The following is a 23,705-nucleotide window of genomic DNA, read 5'->3' as shown; positions in this document are numbered from 1 at the left end:
TACTGCCGCGGCTATTGTTCCGATTTGTTGCACTTCTCCGTGTGTGCGGATGCAATGAAGCAAGGAAGAGATGGTGTCCTGAGGAGATGTGACATGAGAAAAGACATTCTGGAATATTTGCAGCGTGATGTGATGAAGGCTGTTGATTAATAACAAACACACACACACACCCCTCCCTGCCCCTCACTAAACTACCACCACCATGTTATTAAATAAACACGGTGAATATGCAAAATATATTGAATAAATTAAAGAGACGGAGCCCATCTCCTCTCCGGCTCATTAGAATGCATGAGGAAATGATGTTCTGATTGCGACAAGAGTCACTCATTAAGTCTTGTTTGCCACCCCCAGTCCCAAAACACTTAGCCCTGCTTGCCACATATTCCACACCCCCCATCTAAAACCTCTTGGAGTAACCCCTGCGCTCCCTTCCCGGTGGAAGTTACCATAACCACCCCCCCTCAATCCACCCCGTGTTTTTTTTTCTAAATTTACCCTCCTTGTCCGTCAGTTATTTTACATTTATTCCACCATCAGCCCCCCCCCCCCCCAACACCATCAACACTACCCCATCGTGGGATCTGTGTCATCATTTTAATTAATTTCTAATCAGGCGAGAGTAAACTAATCAGGGGAGGCGTTAAACAATGACAGCTCTGCCTACTCCGCCTCACACTAGGGGGGAGTTTGGGGAGGGAATGGCTGCTCTGCATGCTGAGAAGGAGCCTCACATTGTTACAGCTCGCTGTGGATGGGACTATCTACTCTGCCATACATGTTAATATTGGCCACGGCGTATGCATGCCTTATGTACTGTTTTAGCATCATATTCTGTCCAGATCGCAGAGCACTACTGCGTTATAGCTCTAGGACTCAAATGATAGTTTTAATCCGAAATTATTTTTATATTTATTACTGCTACTGGAAAAGTACATTCAGATTTCCCGTTTGAAGATGTCAAACTAGAGTTATTTACTTCCATTTGTTTACGGAAATATTCTTTTGAAGGTTCTTGATGGATGTGTGACTTCATAAAGAAACAGCGTGACCTCACTCAAATGTGTGCATAGAAAGGTTGGTTGACTGTAGAGATCTCAATGAAATTGAAAGAGTTAATTGAAAGGCATTAAAGCATTTTGCTATTATAAATGCACTCTTCTTACGGAAGGTGGTCATAAAGTTGCACTTGGAGACCATTCGTGTCCATCTGTAATAGATAAATAAATATATTTTCAGGTTATTCATTTTTATTGTGGCATTGTGATGGACATGCATATTTTTATTTATTTATTTTTATTTGTCTTTTATTTTACACTTATTAGGTTGCACCATTTTTCACATGCTGATCTATCAGTTTGAGCACGCAATGTTCGTAAATGATCCAAGTAGACATTTGTGAACACTGCAATGACATATCTGCATAATGACATCAGTCATCAAAGAGTGGGAAAGATCTTGCTACAAGTCTGATAAAATATCAAATAAATTAGAAAAAAAAAAAAATACGGCCACTTTTGGCCCACATATTAAGAGAGACAATGAAACAAGAGAGTGTTGATTAACCTCCTCCAAGACTCCCAGATTCAAACTAAACAGCAGCGAATTTTAATTGGCAAATCCCAACTGTATGATTGCGTGACAATGACGCTGATGACGGGTGATGACAATGGACGACTTAATGACCACCGTCACACCGCTGGGCAAAGCGATGAGTTGATGTGTGATTGGCATGAGGCCGCATGCAACTGGATTTACACTACGCAAGTTCAAGTGATAGCTCCAATTGAATCCTCTCGAGTGGCTACGTTCAGGCATACATTGCAGAAACAAAAAGCACAGAAAATTCAAAGAGGATTTTTTTTTTAATCAGATATGGAGGAATACTACAAATTGTTACTAGTTGTTTCAATTCATGTCAAATGGAAAAGTCTAAAACAAAATAGAAAGGCCAACAGTGGCCACCTGGAGGCAGCATAAGGCAGAAATACGAATATACTGCTCAACTCTTCTCTCAACTTCTCAGTATGGCAGTAAGATTAGAAGTCATCTACTGAGGATAAAGAATATGCGCACGCGAGTCTTGTTATATGGCCCTATTTGTGTTCGCATATCCCGGTTGTTTGAAGGGTAACAAAACCGTAACATAGATGCTAATTGTTAGCCTGATGGAGTTAGGCATTGTACGCTGTTAGCATTCAGCTAGCGTTGGCTATAGCTTAGATACGAGTCCTTTTACGTTAGAGAACCAAGCAAAAGTTTGTCGACCTTTACTACGTCTAGAACTTCTGACTGGCACTAAGTCCCACAGCGCAAGACTCCATGTCACAAACGTTCTCCTCCTTGTGAGCGCTATGGCAACGGCCCCCTGAAAAGATCAAATAGCCACCTTTGTTCCGTGCCCAAAAACTTAGACCCCGTGTACTTTGCTTTGGCGTAATTCTGCTTTTTTTTTTTTTGTGAAAAACATACATCAAAGATGATGCTACAACTAGAACAGCTCGACAGACAGGGAGTGTGTTTGGACAAAAATAATTTTAAATCATCCCCCAGTTGCCATCCCTCTATCACCACCTCTGCCAAGTATTAAAGATTCCCATGCCAAACCGCTTCCCTGGGATAGAATGAGGATTGCGGAGGTGGCAAGCTGAAACCCTTCCATAACATGTCAAACAACGCTGGAATCCGGGAGGGGGAAAAAAAGCACGAGAGGGAGAGTGAAAAAGGGTTAGCGGCAGATTTTCTACGGGGAGAAAGAAACTGTCACATCATCAGATTGGTTATTCTAAGCGGAGGTATGCGGCGATGTGGAGGCGGGGGAGGCGGGGAGGGGAGGTTCGTAGAGAAGAGGCTCGGGCTGGTAAGATCTGGCAGCGGATGCCGGCGTATCCATGAAAATAATCAGCCCCCCCGGCAACGGAAGGGAAGGGTGGCAGTGATGGGGTAGAGAGGCGGGATAGAGGTTAGGGATTGCAGGGGTAAGGAGAAGGCAATGGAATGGGTGAGGGAGGATAGAAGTGGAGGGGGTGGGGGGGGCTACCATAGAGAGAAAGCAAATGTTTTGGGAAGCCAACCAAGAAAATCCTGCTTCTCAGATATGCAGCTGTGGAATTAAAATTGGTATAAAAAAACACGAGAACAAAAATGTACTTCACACTTCGCAAGCCTATTGAGAGTGTGTAGGGGAGGGGAGGGGGGGGGGGCTATGGGCTAGAGGGGGATGATATCGTTGCCGTCCAATGAAAAGCATCAAAATATTGAGCGCTGTTTATCATTTCGCAGATGAAATCGAAATTTGGAGGTAGGTGCGACAAAACTCTGGATATTTGCGGTTCACTAATCTTATACTTTGCTATTTGGCCAAAAATAATCATTTTAGTGTATTTTTGTACCATGCAAAGCCCTGGCAAATAGACTTCATACCCAATTAAAAAACTTCACCTTCATTTCATGGTTTGACCTTACCGTCCGTCATTGGCCATGTTTTCAATTACCGCTATCGTAATCATTGGCTCTTTGGCCACGTCAACCTTTTTTTTTTTTTTAAGCTCCGGCTCTGAAAGGTGGTTTAGTGGAAGGACTTTTGTTCCTCTATTCCTGTTGGTGCTGTTTGTTTTGGAGCTATTGGCATTTTACATTCTTCCACTCTGTGTATTTCTGTTAAAGTCCCGACTCTCCGCACGGTCGACTGGAAAATTTTCTCTAATGACCTTGTTCCCCCTATTCTGTGTCAGCAACTCAAGGAATAAAAGCTTTTACAGACGACGACAAAGGGGTCTCCTTTCTCTCAGTCCACATGTACCACTCTGTTTAAGATATCGTTTTTAGGTCGGTAACGGTTCACACCATTGTGAGATGACAGGGGGGGGAAAGTTGAGAAAATGTAAGTAAGTCAGTCTGCATGTATGTTTTCTCCATTATGTTTTAGGGTATCACTTTTCAGTGCCTGCGGGGGTCTCGTCTCATCAGAGAAAGTCCTCAAAGAACAAGCAATGCAGAATAACCGCATGAAACCATTTCTAGTACACTCCTCGTTCTTAGCCCCCAACCAAACGGCGCTAAAGCGCATCATAATTGAACAGCTCCGATTCAATAATAAGCTACACAATCGAGCGTACTCTAAATATACCGCACCCTGCACTTGAGGCCAGGATTAGGACTTTGTGTCGATGTGCCGCATTACGGCACAAAGAATGATCACGATGCAAAACGAGCGTGCAAACGCACTGCTAAATGACAAACCAATTAATGCGACGAGGACAACGAGACCCACAGTCGGCGCTCCGAGGAAGGAAAAAAAAAAAAGCAGCTGGAATTTTTTCTGTGGTTTACCAATCCATAATATGAAGAGTCATGTCATCAAAGAGATAACACTGAATATTAAGAACCCATTGACATAATGAAGAAGTTAATAAGTTTTTCCTTAACGCGAAGCTGGAGGTTATTGCGCAATGTCGCCTGCATACAAAGTTGATCTTAATGCAAATCTCTGTGTAATGCAGGTTCATTCATGTTAGCAGCCTTTGCTCCTCCGGTTCAATTATCTGCCGCTCTTCAGGAGAGATATTCAATTAAAAAGAGCTCCTTTAGTTTTATCAGATTTTTTTTTTAAAGAGATCATATAGACCTAATATTTCGAAACCTCTGATAGAAATAGAGAAATGTCAAGGAATTGTATAGCCCGAGTCCACACTCCACCAAAGCTGCACAATGTAATAGACATTTTTTTGAGTTGATCGTCGTATTACGCTCTGACACAGAGGTTCAAGGCTCTCGGGAAATGTTTTCAAGCCAATGTCAAGAACAGAAATTATTGCATGAAATATAATTCGCACAAACTTTTCCGTCACTTGCTTTCTCCATCTTCTGATTCACTGAAATAGCATGTGACAGGCTGCAATTCCATGTAGTGAAAACATCAATGTGATTAAACGGATTAGTTTCACCCCAAAATATTTTGTATTTTCACAAAGTGCCGAAACAAGCAATTACATATTATTCATTTGAATATGACAATTAATAAATGTTCTCAATAGGTATCAAGGAACGAGCGACAGAGGACAACTAAAATGTTCCGATTTTTTTTTTTCCCCCGATATGTGATGGAATTTTAGACGGTATTCAGTCTTCAATTATCGTTACTGTTGTGTTTGGGGTCTCCCACATATTACTTTTGCTGGCTTCTCCCATCCGGTGTGTGCAGCAACTGCAAATAACTGGAGAAAGAACAAATGACAACCGAAGAAGATGACCGTGATCATTTTTTTCCCATCAACCGTGACGACTAGATCACAAGCATTCACTTCTTGTAATCCTTTAAAAATCATTTTGCTGTTTGCATATTCTCATCTGTAAAAAATATTCAAAAATTGAAAATAATCTTATTTTGCTGTATGCAATTATGACGTGAAATTCTCACAATACTTCCTCACCAGCGCTTAGGGCAGATCCTCAGCGATTCAGAAAGAAGACCAAGACGTGACATTCATTAAGTAAATTGAGATAGCAAAAACTCTCTCAGAGAAGAGCTCATTTTTTCCAGTGGGAGTAAAGTGGTACACAGGGGACGGGAGGCGAATCAAAGTAACCGTGAAAGGCCAAACAATAGCTTGACTTTATTCGGTATGGGCATCGTTTTCCCGTTCAAAATTCTCCGCTGAATTTATCGGCTTTTCCTTTCACTTGCCTGACATTCTCTGTCTGACCGTACAGGCTCCTCTCCCGAGATGCCAGGCAGGGGGGCCCTCCGGAGAGGACTATCGGGATTAGGATAATTAATATCATCTCATTTCGTTTCGCTGCCATCCTCTCTGCGGCCCGCTGCGCACACAAGGACGGACGGACGGACGGACGGGATGGCGCGGATGTTGTGGCAACGGGATCCGGTTGCCTGTCAATCTAAGCCACGCACACACTCAGCAGCTGAATTGCAGTTTGAAAGACGACAGGGGAGCAGCGGCGGTGGGTGAGTGGAGGGGTGGATGGAGGTGGGGTACCGGGCCCGGGGGACGCCATACAATGGAGCGCGCGGCTGACCAGCGTTCAGGTGAAATTGAATTGGAAATCTTCCACGGCTGGTTAGCATAACAAAGGGCCTCGTGGCTTTAGACAAAGGCTGCTTCTCTAATGCACAAAATCAATCTCTCTATGGGCTGGCCGCATTGTTCCCGCCCGCCATACAGGTGTTCCTTCAATGGTCCTTAATCAAAAGTGTCAAAACAAAGTTAAGAGTTATCTCCCAGCCTCCGCAGCTGCTTCTGGAAGAGCCAGAGACAGCCGAAGCCTGCTACATAGGACGGAGAGGAAACCGGACAAATGTGCGCGAGCAAGATGCTGAATGCATTCGCTTTATCCCGTGCCACAGTCTGCAGATGCCTTTAAAAAAAAAAAAAAAAAAAATGGCTACTCTCACTTCTATCCCACCTAAATTTGAGAAATACGAAAGGGTGGCTGTCCAAAGACAACTTATAACAAAAGGACATTCCCATCTTTAGTATGTGAAAACATTTGATAACTTCATATCTGATCTCCTTTTGCCCTCAGAGTTGAAACACTTTCTAAACTACATTCCACATCCCATTGAGGCTTGTAAAAGAGTGGGAATTTATGAAAATAAATGTGATTATAATGTCATTTTATACATCTATTTTTTTTTTTAATAATGATAAATTATAAGTTTTGCGAAATATTGGACTCAGTTTTAAAAAATTCATATTAGTAAGGCCTGATGAATAATAACCTTCAATTCCCAGTTATTTTTCCCCCAATTCCCATTGAATTTGGAATATTTCCAAAATGTCTTCATCTAAAATTCCCATGAAAACCTTATCAGACATTTCCACCCCCTTTGCAAACCCGTATAATTAACATAAGAGTGACAGAGATTCCGAAGGAGTGCGCTCTCTTTCTGTCCGTCATAGCTCACTCCTCATTTTAGTACGCCTGGTGGGTAATAATGGTCGCAATAGCCATCCACCCTGAAGGTTATTTAAAAATGAAGTAAGACTGGTCGCTTGAGCGCCCATTTCTCAGGAGGCTAGAGACCTTGACTTGTTCAGAACTGAGATGGCTAAATACAAATCCATAAATGTCCCTTCAATTGTCTTCCTGATACAGTTGTGACACTCCGCTAATCATAAAGCAAAAAATAGACTAATCCTGCATCACGTGTGCGTCTCACATTAAGTCTTTGTTCTACCTGTATACACGCTGGATTGTTTTGATAAGGTTGAGTAGACGCTGGCGCGCTGTCTGGGATTTAACACGTAAATAATATAATAATATACATCATCTGTCGACTAATCCCACCCCATAATAAGGAGCACGACGGGTTTAACATCTTTACCAGACGACAATCCATTATCATTTAGTCGGCGTCATATATTTTGCAACGTACTGTTTCAACTAACTGGTCCACCTCTATTCTGATTGATATCAAATAAAATACCGTAAATTCCGGACTATAAGCCGTGACATTTTTCAAAAATTTTGAACCCTGCGGCTTATAGTCAGGTGCGGCTTATATAAGGATTTTTTTCGTGATTTTTGTGATGACTTGATCACTTTTATACACTGCGGTATCTTGAAGAAAAAAACAACAACAAAAATACTATTTTGAAACACTACTATGGCTGCTGCTTATTCTGGCTGTGTTGCTTGTGACTATTATGAGCTTTAGTAGGAATGCACGCTAGGTGACCTGCGTCAAAGGGCTCTAAACCCTTCGTCACAGGCAATGTTGAGAAAGACAAAGTATGTTATAAAAACTTTAAAAATGCTTTCTGTGAACGGTCTTTCTTTGTAAAAAAAACGCGTGTGCACGTGCGGCTTATAGTCCGGTGCGGCTTATATAAGAAAAAAAAACTAAAATATCCCCCAATTTTAGCTGGTGCGGCTTATAGTCCAGTGCGGCTTATAGTCTGGAATTTACGGTAAAATAAAATACTCCAGCTCACCAGTGTGCAGCAAACCTCATGAGGATAATGATTGAATGAATATTTAATAAATAAAAAGGCTATATTAGCTAACATGATAACGGAAATAAATCAACAATATATGAACAAACTTACTCATATGTGCAAACGAAGTTAAGTAACTGTTACAATGCCTTCAAATAATAAGTCATCAAATGACATTTAAAGGAAGAAATACAATGTACAATACAATATTGTACAATGCAGGATTAAGATTCAAGAATAACAAAGGCGTCAGCTTGATCTGACCTCTGACTGAAAAATCAAAGGTCAGTACACCGGTACTTATTTTATAGTTTTGGAAGTAGAAAATTGAAGAAAAAAAAAGAGAAAAAGAAAAAATCCCACCCGGACATTGTGAGCATCACAAATGAATCAAGCAAAAGTCAAACTACTTTTTCCATTCAGAAAAGCAATTGGATGACATCTTAATCAAGAAATGCTGTGTTTTTGTATTTTTTAAGAAAACATGGTTAAGAATGAGAAGTCGTTTTAAAACCTTGTCATTGCCTTCATACTGGTGAATTACAGAATCACAAAAGGATTTGTTTATTCTCTTCATTTGTGGCATAAACCTTCAATACATGCTACAATTTATGAACCGTACTTGTAGTTGGCCTAATTTAATTACTCTTTAGCAAACAATGGATGTGCAACCATACTTTGTAAAAGTATTATGATTGCTTCGCTCTGCTCAAAGGTGGCTTTGAACGGGAGATAAAGCTAAAGCTAAGAAAAGAGTCAGCAATACAAGCTCTTACTCGCGACATTGTCCTCCAAAGCAAAGCGAAGTCTTTCAAGGAAGTAAAAAAAATACATTTAAATTTAATTAAATACCACTCAACTTCACCAACGTTCCTGTTGGAAGAAGTAAAAGTGAGATGAACAGAGCATACTTATGTTGTCCCTGACCCCGAAAGCTTTCGACTTTCGTCTCGGGCCAGCGGTAAACGCCCTCATCTTCATTGAGACGCTTAAATAGAATTTTTCTTTTATACTACGTCAATAAAGCTTGAACTACCTACTCGTTGGCAAGGACAAAAACTGAAAGAAAAACAAAAGGCATAACTTTTAAATCTAACTACATAACCAAGGCACTCTTATTTTTAATATTTATTATTTCAAGTGACATTCTGAGCATGCCGAACTGAAAATAGACTCATTCTAAAAGTTAAATAAATGCACACAAATATAATAAAATGAGAAGAAATCCAGCTTTTTCAATAAACATCCCAATACAGCGTATTATTTCACATTCAATCCCACGAAATGATTTAAAAACCGCTTGCTGACAATTGATGCTTTCCAATAATATAATAATAATTAATCTAATAATTAATAGAATTAAATAAGTCATGAAGTCTCTTATGTTCAACAGCATGACATATAAGTGTATAGATGACGCCATGTTGGTTTAAGAACCCACAGGAGCCTTGGTGATTACTTGGACAGTCTGATCGATCATTTTGAAAAATATATGAAAAATTAATGAATGTATATGAATCCCCAGGCTGTCCGCCGTTGCTTCGAGCCGTCCAAGCAGCAGGCCTGCTTGTTTTTAAACGCTCGGGCCCTCGGGAGGACTCACACAGACAAGTTGATTAAAAATCACTTAGTGAAGAACACAAACAAAGCTGTCAGCCACTGGCTTGCCCTTGGGATTGGAAAGGGGGAGTGGGCGCGGTAGCTGCCTGCACTGGAGGGTGGGGGGCTTAAGAGTCAAGAGAGGAAAGACCCCAATTCATTATTGTGTTATCTGAGGTTTAGAAACATATAGTCAGCAATGCATCATATTTAGAGCTGTTTATAATTTTGTCTTATTTAGCGAAGAAATGGTTAAATGATTAGAAAGCGCTCTCACAATGTTGCCAAAAAATGTGAATGTGCAAATATGATTCCATTCCTAAAATGGTTCTTGTTGGTTGTGTAGTAGGTGGCATGTGTCCTTCTACACATCTCTCCAGCCTTGGCTGTGACCATTCATTTTGTACTCTTAGAGTTTGAAAAATAAAAAAAACTTTTTGCAAGTTTTCTTACAATTCCGCGGTTAATATTTCAAGTGTTGAATATGTTGTTGATCTTGGAGAGGCTACCAAACGGATGTTAACTCATGCATATGAAAGCCTTAACTGCTAAGCTCATTTGGATTTTATTCTATTATTTTTTTATTCTAGTGACACAGGACCACATACCTCCTTACCAGATGTATGACAAAAAAAGTATTATTGTTAATAATTTACTATTTTAAATATGGGCAATATTCCTACACACATACAAAATAAATGCCCTTCATGAATTCCATTTTTAATCATACATTTTTCATTCAGTCAACTTAAGTTCAAAGTTCAAAGTCACTTTATTGTCAATCCCTTCATATGTCCAGACACACAAAGAAACCGAAATTCCGTTTCCTCCATCCCACGGTGACGAGACACAGTACACGATAAACATACAAGCGGACGACACAAAATAAAAACAAGAAGGCACAAACAATAACTAATAAATAATAAATAAAATGAGTGATGAATAAATAATAAACAAATAACCCAATAAATAAGAGGAGCAAAACTGAGCCAGTGTGCGTAGTAAAATTAATATTTCAAATATGTCTACCTCTCAACAGGGCTCAAATGTTTGTACAAAATCTGACTCAATTCTCAAGAGAATAGAATCCTGCAGTGTGGGACCACAATTCCCATTGCGGAGTGTTTTGTAACAACTTGTGATGGCCAGAATAGACACACACACACACAGACACGTGGATATGCAAACACACACACACACAGCTGCCAGTGACAAGGCACGACCAACGCTCTCCTGACCATCATCAACAGATGGTCGTTCCCATTCGCCTACACTCAAAGACACCGACACAGCCACCCACACACACACAAACACACACACTTACACACTTACTGTACATTATATGTGGGCCAGAAAGGAGTAAAACATTCAGATCGAAGAGATATAACCTTGAGCTACACCTCTCAGCCAATCAGAGCAGCCAATAGTGTGCCGCACAAAGGCTTGACATCAGTGACACGACATTGATGACAGAGTTGGCGTTCATCGAGTGAACATGTTCACCATTCAACAGTTCCTATGCAAACTTGGCCACACAGATGCGACATAGTATTGACTTAGCAGTCCTCAAGAAGCAATTTGCCCATCCTGTTTTCATTTATTTTCCTATTTACCTTTTATGTATATCTGTCCATCCATTTTCTGAACCGCTTAGTCCCCACGGGGGTCACGGGTGTGCTGGAACCTCTCCCAGCCGTCATCAGGCAGTAGGCGGGGGACACCCAGAACCGGTTGTCAGCCAATCGCAGATTAATTTGATCATTTGTTTCTGTTGTCCACGTTCAATTAAAATGAAAAATAAAAACACCTAAGACACAAAATAAAAATTCTAAATGTTCCATCTTTCAATTGAATTCCAAATGACCCTTCTGGCAAAGCGCTCAACTGCAATATTTTGCATAATAGTTTTTCATCCATTGGTGCAGCTTCCCTACTTGATTAACCTTATGACCTTTGCTGAGGAACCACCATAAACGGCCACAATTCTTTACACCGTTGAACGTACAGCACCGACACACATGCACGTTGGTCGTCAGGTGCGTCGAGTGAAAGTAAAGCAGGAAAAATAGCTTTTAATGGATTTGTATTATATACCGCACACTAAGGACAAGGCCACATGGGAGTACCCAAAACAAACAAACCTCATTGGCACCACGAAGCAAGGTGAGACGTGTCCCTGATGACGGCAGCGGAGAAATCGACTGTACAACACGGTACAGTTCATAAAAAGAGCCATAATGGGTAGAAGAAGCGAGGAGACAATGAATACGGAGGTCTGTTAGGACAAAGTCACCCCCTCAGTACCTCCCTAAAGGGGCCTTCAAGGGTCAACTGGGTGTCCGGTACATTGTGACAAGTGAAGAAAGGATGGACACAACCTTGCTTGGTGTCTTCATGCATTATACATCGATGCCCTCTCACACACACACACAGGTTACACTCCGTCAGCCTCTCAGGTTAACCCCCCCCACACCTTCCGCCACATTGTTGTGAGCCTCGATCCAATTTTCATGACCTGTACGTGACAGAGGTGAGCACATCATTGTGCGACACCCCAACACACAGGAATTGGATCGGCCCTTCCGACTGACCTCCAACGGAGCCACGTCTCATCTAGCATATACGGTGGGGGTGGGCAGATTTTGACCCCCGAGGTCCACTCATCCACTCGGGTGGCTGCCCGGGCAACATGACGAGCAATTGGAGGCCCTGTCAAAGCGCTGATTGACACATTTACACCCACTCGGTAGCAAAGTTGACAAATTACCCTGAAAAGTCAGACAAATCAATGTCTAGTCATTTTCCATATGGTTCACCAAGGTGGCCGGATTCACACAGCAACCTGCAATAGCACTTATATAACTACTATATAGTGATAAAAGTACGTCACATAACATCTATGTGTACCCCGAGAATGGAAAAACTTGTAGAAAAGGTCTATTTTACGCAAACAATTATTTTTGTGACCTCTGTAGGTTTTCGTTTCATTAACGGAGGTGTTCCAACATTTTGTCCACATTTGTATCTAAAACTTGTAAAGTCGATAAAATTCAGGTTGCCAGAGTTCTTCTCGCTGATTAAATCAACAATGAATCATTTTCAGAAGGTTTAATGTAAATGTTTTGGTTTTTTTCCCCCACATTTGTTGTATAGAATATTTGCACACCTTTATAAACATTTATTTTTGTGGGCTTTCATTTTGACATTCTTTTATACAACAACCTTTACATGTCATTTCTATTACTTCACACAAACACTACACCCATCTGCTCCTGGTTCGGCCCCCTCGGTAAAAATGTAGAACCAAATTCGGCCCGCCAGTCAAAAGGTTTGGCCTACACCATCAGTGGTGGGGGGGGGGGGGGGGGGGGAAGTTACCATAAGAATACTTTTTCTATTAAGTTAGACCATTAATAGGTGATTTGAGATACGAGGGATTTGAGTTGTGAATGTGATCACGGAACAAAATGCATCTCAAGGCATCCATAATTTGTTTTCAATAGAAGCTTGTTGAGGCGGCAAACTAACCATCCATCCATTTTCTGCACCGCTTGTCCCCACGGGGGTCGCGGGCGGCAGCAAACGAGTTGGCTCAAATTAAGACAGCCCATGAATTCCACCCACGTTCTATGTGATATAACCACTAAACTGCCAAATCCTTAACAAGCAATCATAATTGACCCCCTACAATGCTACTTTTGCAAAGGCCTAATCATCTTGATGACATTGTTGCAAATGTGTAACTTTTTTTTTTTTTTTGGGTGGTCATGTGGTTGCGCCACCGCCGCCTAGCAGCGTGATCACGCGTCTTCCACATGTCTTTCGTTCATTCGCTTTTACCTGCGACCTCCAAATTATAGCCGCGCATGGACAAGAGTGCAAAAAAAAAAAAAAAAAGAGGAACCCCCCCGCTGGGAGAAAAAGAGCTACAGTACGTCAACATTGGCCTAGATAAACACAATACATACAAAAGAGTCAGTGCGTGAAAACAACCCTCCGTTTCAGCATCAGTGCACTTACCTACTCATAAACATAGGGACAAATCAATTCACACAGAAACACTTCCCCCCCCCACACCCCCTCCTCTCTCGCTCACTCATTTGAAATTACAGCTGTGGGAGCAAAGGTAGCATGATAGCTTAGGTCAAATTCACTCACCTCTTCTCTCCATGGCAACAGATTTGAGAAGCTCATGTTTTATTATCTTGCTTTGCCTAAAGAGGTGTGTGTGTTTTTTGCACCGGCGTTGCTTGCATTTTCCATATCAACACCAAGCCCGTTTAGGCGGCAATTTTAATTGATTGAAAACTTCACCGAGCTCACAAATTTTGATTTGGCCATTTCTACAGCAGTCAAGTTTAGGCAGTATTTTTATTTTTTTTTCCAGACCAAAAATTGTAACCCCCACAAAAACTGCATAGCTTTGTGCTTTTTTTGTTTTTCTATTTTCATTTTTTACACCCGCCCGTTCTGTAGTTCTGCAGTGTTTCAAAAACTCCCATTCTGTCTATTGTTTATTCCGCTTTTACTAAAGTCCACAATAAAAGAAAAAATAATTTTCTTCATTTTTCTTCCCCTTTTTAAATCTAAATTCCTACCTCGCCTGTCATTTTTCTTATTATTATCATTGCCTATTTTTAGATACATGTTTTATTTTTTCCACTAAAAGTTATATTGTTGTATTTTATGTCTACTCCAATCTTTTTAAGTGAGTGTGTTTTTGTTTTTAAATTAAAAATGTGTGTTCGGTATTTGCATAGACTTGGATGGGCGCTTTCCATTTTTATGATTTCTCATCTACTATTTTTTTTTTTTAAGTAAGGCGTAAACTTAGCCTGTTTAGGCAGCCTTTTTTAATTGACGTGTTTTCAACCTGTGGTATTAAACCCAAACGTTTATTTACATATATGGACGTTATTCTCACCAAAAGATATCACCCAGCTGTTTCCTTTCCCCCCCCCCCAATTTAAATTTTCATCTACAACCCACTTAGGTAGCTTTTGAAAAAAAATGACATATTTTTACCCCAAACATCATTAAGCTAAAGACATGCTTTTCCACAAGTATGCTTATTTTCAATTTCAGCCCTTTCAGGCAGCAATCAAAACATTTAGCAATGAATTTTTTTTTCTGCCTATATGTTTGCACTGGAATGCATGCATCTACAAATGAACGTATACTTTGACACCATTTTGCAAGTGCTATGACAGCAACAGTGTGAGCGTCTGTCAAGCTCCCTTTCACCATGACCTGTATAATCAGTGTCACATTAGCAACACAACAAATCAAACACTGCCAGTCTCCTTCGCCCGGGCCTCAAAACGCACGCACGCACGCACGCTTAACGTGCACGCTGCATGTCCTCCATCACGCTCCCAGCTGGCCGCCGCACACGGTGTCAAACAGATGCTAATTAATATGATAACTAATACCCATTACACAACACGCGGGTCTCCAAAAGCGCTAATTTAATTTCCTCTTATTTAAAAGCGGAGAGGTGAGATGAATGAGAAGGAGCGAGGGAAAAAAAAAAAGACGCATCTTCCTATTTGTTTCTCAGCCAACAAGGTTCATTGGAAATATGTTATCACACTATGAGGAACTAAGACAGTGTTAGGTGGTATAAAACCAAAACTAGATTGATTAAATATGGCAAAACCTAAACAATATCTGAAGTACATTATTATTCGTGTTTCGTTTTGTGATGCAAAATAATATGAGCACCTGACAACATATTAGGCACCCCGGCCTGTGATCCAATATTAATATAAGACACATTATTATTGACAATTGTTTTTAAAGTTTAGTCCCTCTTTTGTTTGGAGCAAACCAAAGTCTCCAAGAGTACGCATGTCAGTTTTTAATACGTCAATCATTTGAGCAGCTATTCTATTCAATACACATTAGTCCTTGGGATCTGGTCTTGGAAACAATTTGAGAGTTGAACCTTATAATTGTTATATTTGAAATGAATGTTGGGTTGATATACAGTCAGATAAAAAAAAAAAAAAATTGCAAAAAATATCCAAGCAACAAACTCTATTTTAATGACTGATACAACTTTTTTCTTTCTTTTTTTTTTTTTAACACATAAGCAACAGCACAAGATAATAGAGTATAGTCAAAAGAAAGATAAAAAGAATACAATCAACACTAATCCAGCCCTTGTATCTGGATGTATTGCTGGAAGGAGGGTACCAAACCTCCATGGGGTGGAGGGGGGGGGGGGAGTAAGAGCGTAGACGAGAGGAAGGAAGACATTGAGTAGGAAGGAGGAAGGAAGCAAGGAAAAGAGAGAAGCGTCGTAGATTGGGGCGAGGAATGGGGGGGGGGTTGGTGTGAAGGAATGGGTAGGGGCGTGCACGCTCAGATTTTCGGGCTCCAGCTGACATCGGTGGCCCCTAGTTTATGAGATGTGGTGATTAGTCAAAACGCTGTTAATCAATGACACATTCACGCCGGTTCCTGCTCCGTTGCTCCACACTAATTGGTCTATTCTGCAACAAATGGGGAGATGCTGTTACCCCTACTGTGGAGATGGGGGGGGGGGGGGTAGTATAGGGGGCTGGGGTCACATGTGTGTGTGTGTGTGTGTCAAACATGCACGTACTGTACATCTGTTCAACTCTAGAGCCAGTATCAGATTCTTGAGAAAAAAAAAAAAAAAAAAGGTCAAATTGAGACAGATTGGATTTAAGCAGCTGAGGATTCACATCAACAATCAGGAGAGAATGCAATCCTCCATTTGGGGGAGGGGTCGGATGAAGGAGGAAAACGCAGAGAAGAGGCCTAAATTCAATTTAAGTTTGTTGAGTATTTAGATAATGTCTCCTAATGTAATGCCCCACTGTATGAGAGGCCACTCATCACAACGCAGTAGCAACGCCACCAATGTCTGAACACCGGTACTGCAGAGCCCGCCGGGGATGGAATCTACAGTCTCAACCACATCAGATGGGTTTGGAAAAGGAACTTTGTGCTGAAGCTTTTTAGTATTTGTGGAATAATAGTAAAATGACTAAACGTGTATGTATTAAATGCATTAAATATTTAGACCTTAAATCTCTACATGATTCCCTCTATTGTTTTTTTCATTTTTACATCTATTTACCTTATCACCTCTTTCATTTGTGCTCTACATCTTAACAAACCCTCACTCGTGGAATCCGTCGACTAAATATAAATAAATAAAATGGGACAAGGAGGTTAAAATTATACACACAGATGAGAAAAATACAGACGTAGTAATATATAAAAGATTGAATGAATACAATAATAGTATAAATCCCAACTCGGAAAATATCAGACAATAATAGGCAATCATTCCAAAGTGCTCAGCAAAAGTTTTCACAAGCCATCATCTCAACAGCAGTCACTTTGCCTCGGTAAAAATAATAATACAACAAATACATTTTTCACTGTGACATTTTGGTTTAAGAGAGGCTTCTAGTTATGGCTAGCCTTCATGCTAAAGAACTGCAATTTAATTCTATAAGAACTATTATTAGGATTGTAAAGGGGCTAGTCATGCCAAAACGGCAACCTATACTGTATATTGTCCACTGTGACGCACACAAACACACACATCGGCACGCACACCCACAGCGCGCCACAATGGGCCGGGTCATTGCGGGCCGTGGCGCTCTCAGGGTGAGTGGCGCTGGTTAACAGTGCTTTGCGTTGAAGAGCAGCACAAGAGGACGGTTCACCCAAACACATGACTGCTACTACCTAAATATTAGTCTCGGGCTCTCGACGCTTTCAGTCGAGGGGCTGCGGCTCAATCATTTTGCTGTGTGTCCCATGTGTGCACGTGGACGGTAATTATGTGCATGAGGAGAGGCTGTTTGGAGGGTAAATAGAGCTGCAATTATTCTTTTAACCTTACTAGAGTGTCACTAGCACCAACACTCGGCCACACTTCAGTGGAAAGTCGCCAATATGTGAAAACCGCAGTGTGGACGGAGCTCAACTTCCAGCAGGACGGCGTATGTGCTTTCTGTTCGGAGAGGGTCAACAGCGCCTCTGCTGGTTGTAGGGCGGTTTGTTTTCGTGCAATTGGTTGCATGACGTCATACCACAAAGTTTTTCTAATATTTGCACTCTCTCATGCATTATTTGGTTCGATGCAAAGTGACAAAGCGTTGTAAATGAACTTTTAAATATGTAACATTAACCTTTGCTGTCAGCAGATGAGAAAATCTAATGCCAATGACATGACTAGGATAGTTACAAATGAAAATAATAATAAATTCAATACAAATGAACAATTTTATGAAAGTTGAATGAATTTTTTAATACATGTATTTTATATAGTTTGTTAAAAAAACGATATAACATATTGACAGGTTGTATTGTAACTTTATACACAACAAAATACTTTATAATCACAAAATAATGATCCATCATTTTGTTATTGTTTGGGATCACTGTGAGTGGGCGACCCAGACTCGCTGAGTAGTGAGGAGACAGCTCTTACCAGTCGTCCGTGGGTTATTTGGCCTTTTCCTGTGCAGCGTCTCTGATTTTAGCGTCACCTTAGTCCTTGGTGTGCGGACATTTGAATGAGGAAGCGTCTGTGTCACTGATTATCTTGCGAACGGACACCTGTGTGCGCGTGAACTCGATAGGGACAGGGCAAACGCGCGCACACCCGATCATGAGCGATCGCTTACGTGTGCGTTCGCGTTTGTACGCGTTTTATTTCTAGGGCGCGCTCCGCGGCGCAGGTTCATTCAGGAAAGCGGGCCGCATATTACCGTTTTTTTCCACGTATAATGCGCAAAATTTAACTAATTTATTGTCCTAAAATCTGGGGTGCGCATTATACATGAGTACAATTTTTTTTTTTTTAATCCGGATATGATACGGAGGCCGCCATTACAGATGCGCTTTCTTCTCTGCTGTTCACTTCAAACATGCTCCATAGGAACACAATGCTCTCGTATCAGACGCTTGCAAGATCACCTGCTCGTTTGCTGTCACAATGTACCCTACACAAATCCGAAACATTTCTTCGCTATTGACCGGCAGAATAACATCCGGTTGTTCCCAAAGATGATCTTTTTTCTGAAATCATTTCACTTTTACGGACTTAAGTAGGAGTCAAAATTTGGGTGCGTATTATACATGGGTACAGGCTTTTTTCCAGCATCAACATGCCATTTTTAGGGTGCGGATTATACATGGGGGCGGATTATACATGGAAAAAAACGGTATTGATTTTATGACACGATGCTTCGGGACGGTCTAAATTAAGACACGGCCTGGATTTGGTCCGCGGGCCCGAATTTTTCTAAACAATGAATCAAATCAAGATCGCATTGTTTATTGTAAATAAGATTAGAACGACAATAATCGCAAGTGCAACACTAGGGGATCATTATTACTTTATAAATTGTCAGACTTAAAATTGGGTTTTTTTCCTGCACTAAGTATAATAAAAGCAAAGCAAAACAAATTTTAAAAAATCACATTATTCAAAACAATTAATTGAATTAATTTTTGTAGGGAGTATTTTCATGAGCATCACTTTCCACAGAACTATCAAATAAATACTGTTTTTATTACAGATTATTCCAAATGAAATATTTCCCCTTGAGAAAAATATGTTCTTTCTATCAATTTTCCATCCTCATCAATGTCACAGGCGTACTGAAGCCGATCACTTTGGGCGAGAGACAGACAACACCCAGGACTGGTCGCCACCCACTCACAGAATGCACAATTTTGTTTCAAATGTTTTTATAAACTGCTCAACTGGCTCAGCTGCTTCATGTCTATAGCAAAGCAGCTTGCTTGCTTTTGTTATATTAACTAAAATGATTGTCATAAATGTCAATCATGTATATTTTAGTTCTTCCAATCTAAATTACTGTTTGACATCCCAAAATAAAGACAATTAATAACATAAAAAGCGTAAACAGCATAAAATACTAAAACAATGCTGAGTAAAAATTAAACCATGATAAAATTGGGTTTTATTTTAATTGATGCAATTTTGTGATATCATGTTATTGGAGTGTGACACATTCAAAACACACAGGCAGGTAGCAGCCTTTTTTTTTTTTTTAAATTCCACACTTCTGCCAAATAATGTCACCGCCTCTTGAATAGGCATCCCCCCCACCCCCCCCACCAACACATGCACACACAAACACAGGCAGAAATAGCCGAGCATCAGTTCAGGGATGCTCCTGAGTACTTTAATGCCTTTGCAAGAAGCATCAATAATATCATCCAGCTGTAAATACATGAACAGACATAAATCTTATGGTAGTATGAAAAGAATTGTTTCTTTCCACTTCAAACGCCAAATAAAAAGCGCATCACATTCAACAAGAATTATTAATGCTGTACACATACACACACACATAATGTTATCGGTTTAGATCACTAGCTCAGCAGATCTCAAACCGCATGTCACCGGCGATAACTCACACCACACACACGGACAGAGGAGAGTTTGTGTGTCTCTTGTCAATAGGACGTTGAGGGTTTTGCCACTAATGACCAGTGCCGAGATAAGAGAGGAGAGGTTAATGTGTTGCTGTGGGTGATCAAGATAAAAACGATCCCTTCAAGCTCGCACACAATGACACAGCGACAGAGAGAAAGAGAGAGAGTGTTCAAAGCACAGGTGAGGATTTTTTTTTTCTTTTTTTTCTTCAAAAACGACATAAAAACAAGCCTTCCGACAATATTCATTCAAACAGTATTTAATGTGGCTCATAATTGGATTCATTCACATGGAGTCGGGCATAGAGAAAGCACTAAAAAAAAGTAAGCTTAGATTTTCACTCAACGTGTTATCGGCACACAGCAAATATATATGACCCTGTCTGCTAAACAAAAGACCTTCATTTGTAAGGCTCCTTTGTGAATACATGCTCGTGCGTGTGTGTGTGTGTGTGTGTGTGTGTGTGTGTGTGTGTGTGTGTGTGTGTGTGTGCATGTGTGTGTGCGCTCACTTACAAGTAGCCATAACATTAGGTACCACTGGCACAATCTCATGAGAGATATTATTAAGAATATGGTTATTGTCACGGTTTGCGGAGATCTCCACGGTTGTTCCGAAGCCGTAGGGCTCAGCTCGTGAAGGTCACATGACCAAACCCAGAAAACAGGTGATCCACGATGGACGTTACCTGAGCCCTGAGCAACTTTGACGTCATTTTCATTGCCCGGCAAGTGGGAAAATTATTAATTATTAATGATCATATTCCGCAAATGCGATAAGAATGCCCTTCCTGTTTAGACGATTGAGGGTGCAGCCATAGCATTTTATTGTAATAAAAATGCCTCACTTGATTTAAAAGCAATTTCATATTTAACCATTAAAAAAGAAAATTGCAATTGCTGAAACAATTGTAAAAAAAAAAATAAAGACATTGAGAAAAACAAAACAGTGGAAAACATTTTTCGAGTTTCTGCCATACAAAAAAATGCATTTTAAAAATAACGAAATTGCTAAATATAATGCAGATACTAATCTAGGGTTCCTTACAATGTATTCCCATAGTCTATCTTGGAAATTAAAAACTAAAACTAGTGCAGTAACTGTAGCCCTGTGTCAGAGTCAAGCAAAAGAGAGCACTATTATCTTTTGGATCTCATTCAGTTGTGCGGCCATATCTAATTTTGCGATGAGACAAACGCACGTACACAAACAGCGGCTTCCCTTCCCTGTGAATGAAAAGTAGCATCGCATGAAATGCCCTCCACAGCCCCCCCACTTCCCCACCTCCGTCATTCCCCATCTGTGTGGCCGGCCTGGGTCGTCTGACATTTGGACACTTGTCAATCATCTCTTTCAATAGCCCAAACGGCAGGAAAAATGGAGTCGGGGGGTCAGAAACTCGGCATATCACCATGGCAACAGCTGCATTGAAGTTCATAGCCTGCTGGGACTGTAGCGCTAAGTGTGTGCAAGTGTGTGGCAGTGTGCGTGTGGGAAAGTCCATTTTAGTTGGCGGTTCAAGGGTGTGTGCGCACCTCCTCGTGTGTCCAATTGTTCACCATCAGCCAGAGGCAAATACTCCTCCCCCAAGTCCATTTTTTTTTTTAGCTCTTACGTTCTCACCTTGAGACCTCGCAAGCCGCTTCAGCCTTTTTCTCCCCCGTTTCTCTTGCTGACACTTTTTATTTACACTTCCCTGCGCTGCACTACAGGTGAGGGATCAAGGCCCTGCAGAAAGTACAGTGTCCCCCAAAAATGAGCACTTAACCTTTGCACTCTCTCTCTCTCTCTCTGCCTTGTCAGTGTGCCTCACCTTGCTCGCCCCCATGTGGCGTCACGGCATAATTACTATCGTCTGTTGTCATTTTTCTGTAACAATTGTTTCGTGATGCTCGAGAACTCCACTTGAAAGTGGATTCATAAGATGGACGTAAAAAAATGTCAACAGTGGATTTTTTTTTCTTACTGACTATTAGGACACCTTATAAAGGCTTTGGTTGCTGGGTCCGTTGTTCTTGTGGGCTTTTCGCCGCCCCGCGCGAATGGAAGAAGGTAAAAGGAGTACTGCGGTGTTTCGAGATTCCGATCGTCTTTCCTCATTACAATGAATGGAAATACTATTAATATAATTTGTTTTGATCGAGCCTGATTGTTAATTTTGTAAAGTAGCGCCATCTATGGCAGCGGAGGTCAACATACCTCCGCCAAGGTGGAAGACAAGTAAACGTTGCGACAAATATTGTTTTCTCCAGATGAACAACACATGTTTGTCAGTTTTCAATCTCGTGCACGAGCATTTCCGTGCACGTTGGGTCACTCAATTCAACTGCTGGTAGTCGGCGATAAATAAGGAGGATATTTTGTGTGCAGTCTGGAAATCGCTCCGTTTGAGTCCGAAGGGGCAATCCGGTGACCTGTTTAGTGAACACTTACCGCGGAGTGGTTTAGCGCAGCTATACAAGCAGCATGTGCAAGTCGGGGGCGCAAAAATGGTGAGCAGTCGCCACGATTTCCTGCCCAGACGCTGACAGCATGGGAGAAATCACTTTAATGATTCCCTCGAAAATTGCTCCAAAACTGTGCCGCTTTTCAAACAAATCTCGGAGGAAAATAATGGCACAGTATAGCAACATGGTTCGTATCAACCAATAGAACGTTTCACATTTTAATATATGATTTGCTTTTTTTTTTTTTTTTGCCATTCGGAGAAAGAAATGAAAAATATCCAAAATATTGATTTTGTGAGACTGTAGTCATTTGAGTCATTTCAGCTGCTAATAGTTGTTTGATGTGGATTAACATGCTCCATTACATCCAATGCACCAATGCTGCCAGAATCATCACACACACACACACACACACGAAAAACTCGATGGACAAGGCCTGACTGGAATGGCGTAATTCTAGAGGGATAATTCGTGGATAATTTCGGGATAATCTTCAACCAGCAAACCCATTCGGAGCGCCGGCCGCCACCCAAGTTTGAGCGCATCGTGATTAGCGGGCGCCCAGTGCCAGCCACTTGTAGTGACCAGCACCGCCAGCAGCCACTTTAGCGCCTTGCAAATAAACACAAACAAAGAACCCCGGGAGAAGGAGGCACTGACAATTGCCTTGACACTCTACTGGCAGTGAAAGACTGCAGGTTAAACATATGGACACACACACACACATTCTGTAACGTGATGTGTCATTGCCATCTCGTGGTAGGAACCAGTACAATTCAGATGATACACAACTTTTACCGGAGTGAGGCATTTTACAGTATCCAATTCATAAACATTTAAAATATTAAGTAGCATCAGTAAATTTAAAAAAATGGTATTAATGATTATCTTATTTAAAAAAAAAAAAAAAAAAACTATTTGATACGTGGACTTTCCACTGCAAGGGAGTCTGAAGCCGATTGAAAGTAATGAAATGTGTTGATAAATGCTGACATCTAGTGGCGGAAAGTCAACATTGCATAAGGCGCACCTTAAAATATTCAAGCGTCCCTCGTATAATGAAACGGAAGACTGACAGCTATTTTACGTGGCTGCGTGGATGCCAACGTTAATCAACAATAAAATGCTTTCAATTTCAAACACTCTATTGTACATTATAAATACAACTACATAATACACAATATTACATTTCACGTATCACACAAACAGGGCTTAAAAGTGATTTATAAAAATAAAAATACT

The sequence above is a fragment of the Syngnathus typhle genome, linkage group LG9 (genome assembly GCF_033458585.1).
Source record: "Syngnathus typhle isolate RoL2023-S1 ecotype Sweden linkage group LG9, RoL_Styp_1.0, whole genome shotgun sequence".
NCBI classification, from domain to species: domain Eukaryota; kingdom Metazoa; phylum Chordata; class Actinopteri; order Syngnathiformes; family Syngnathidae; genus Syngnathus; species Syngnathus typhle.
Note: the sequence above shows the minus strand (reverse complement) of the source record.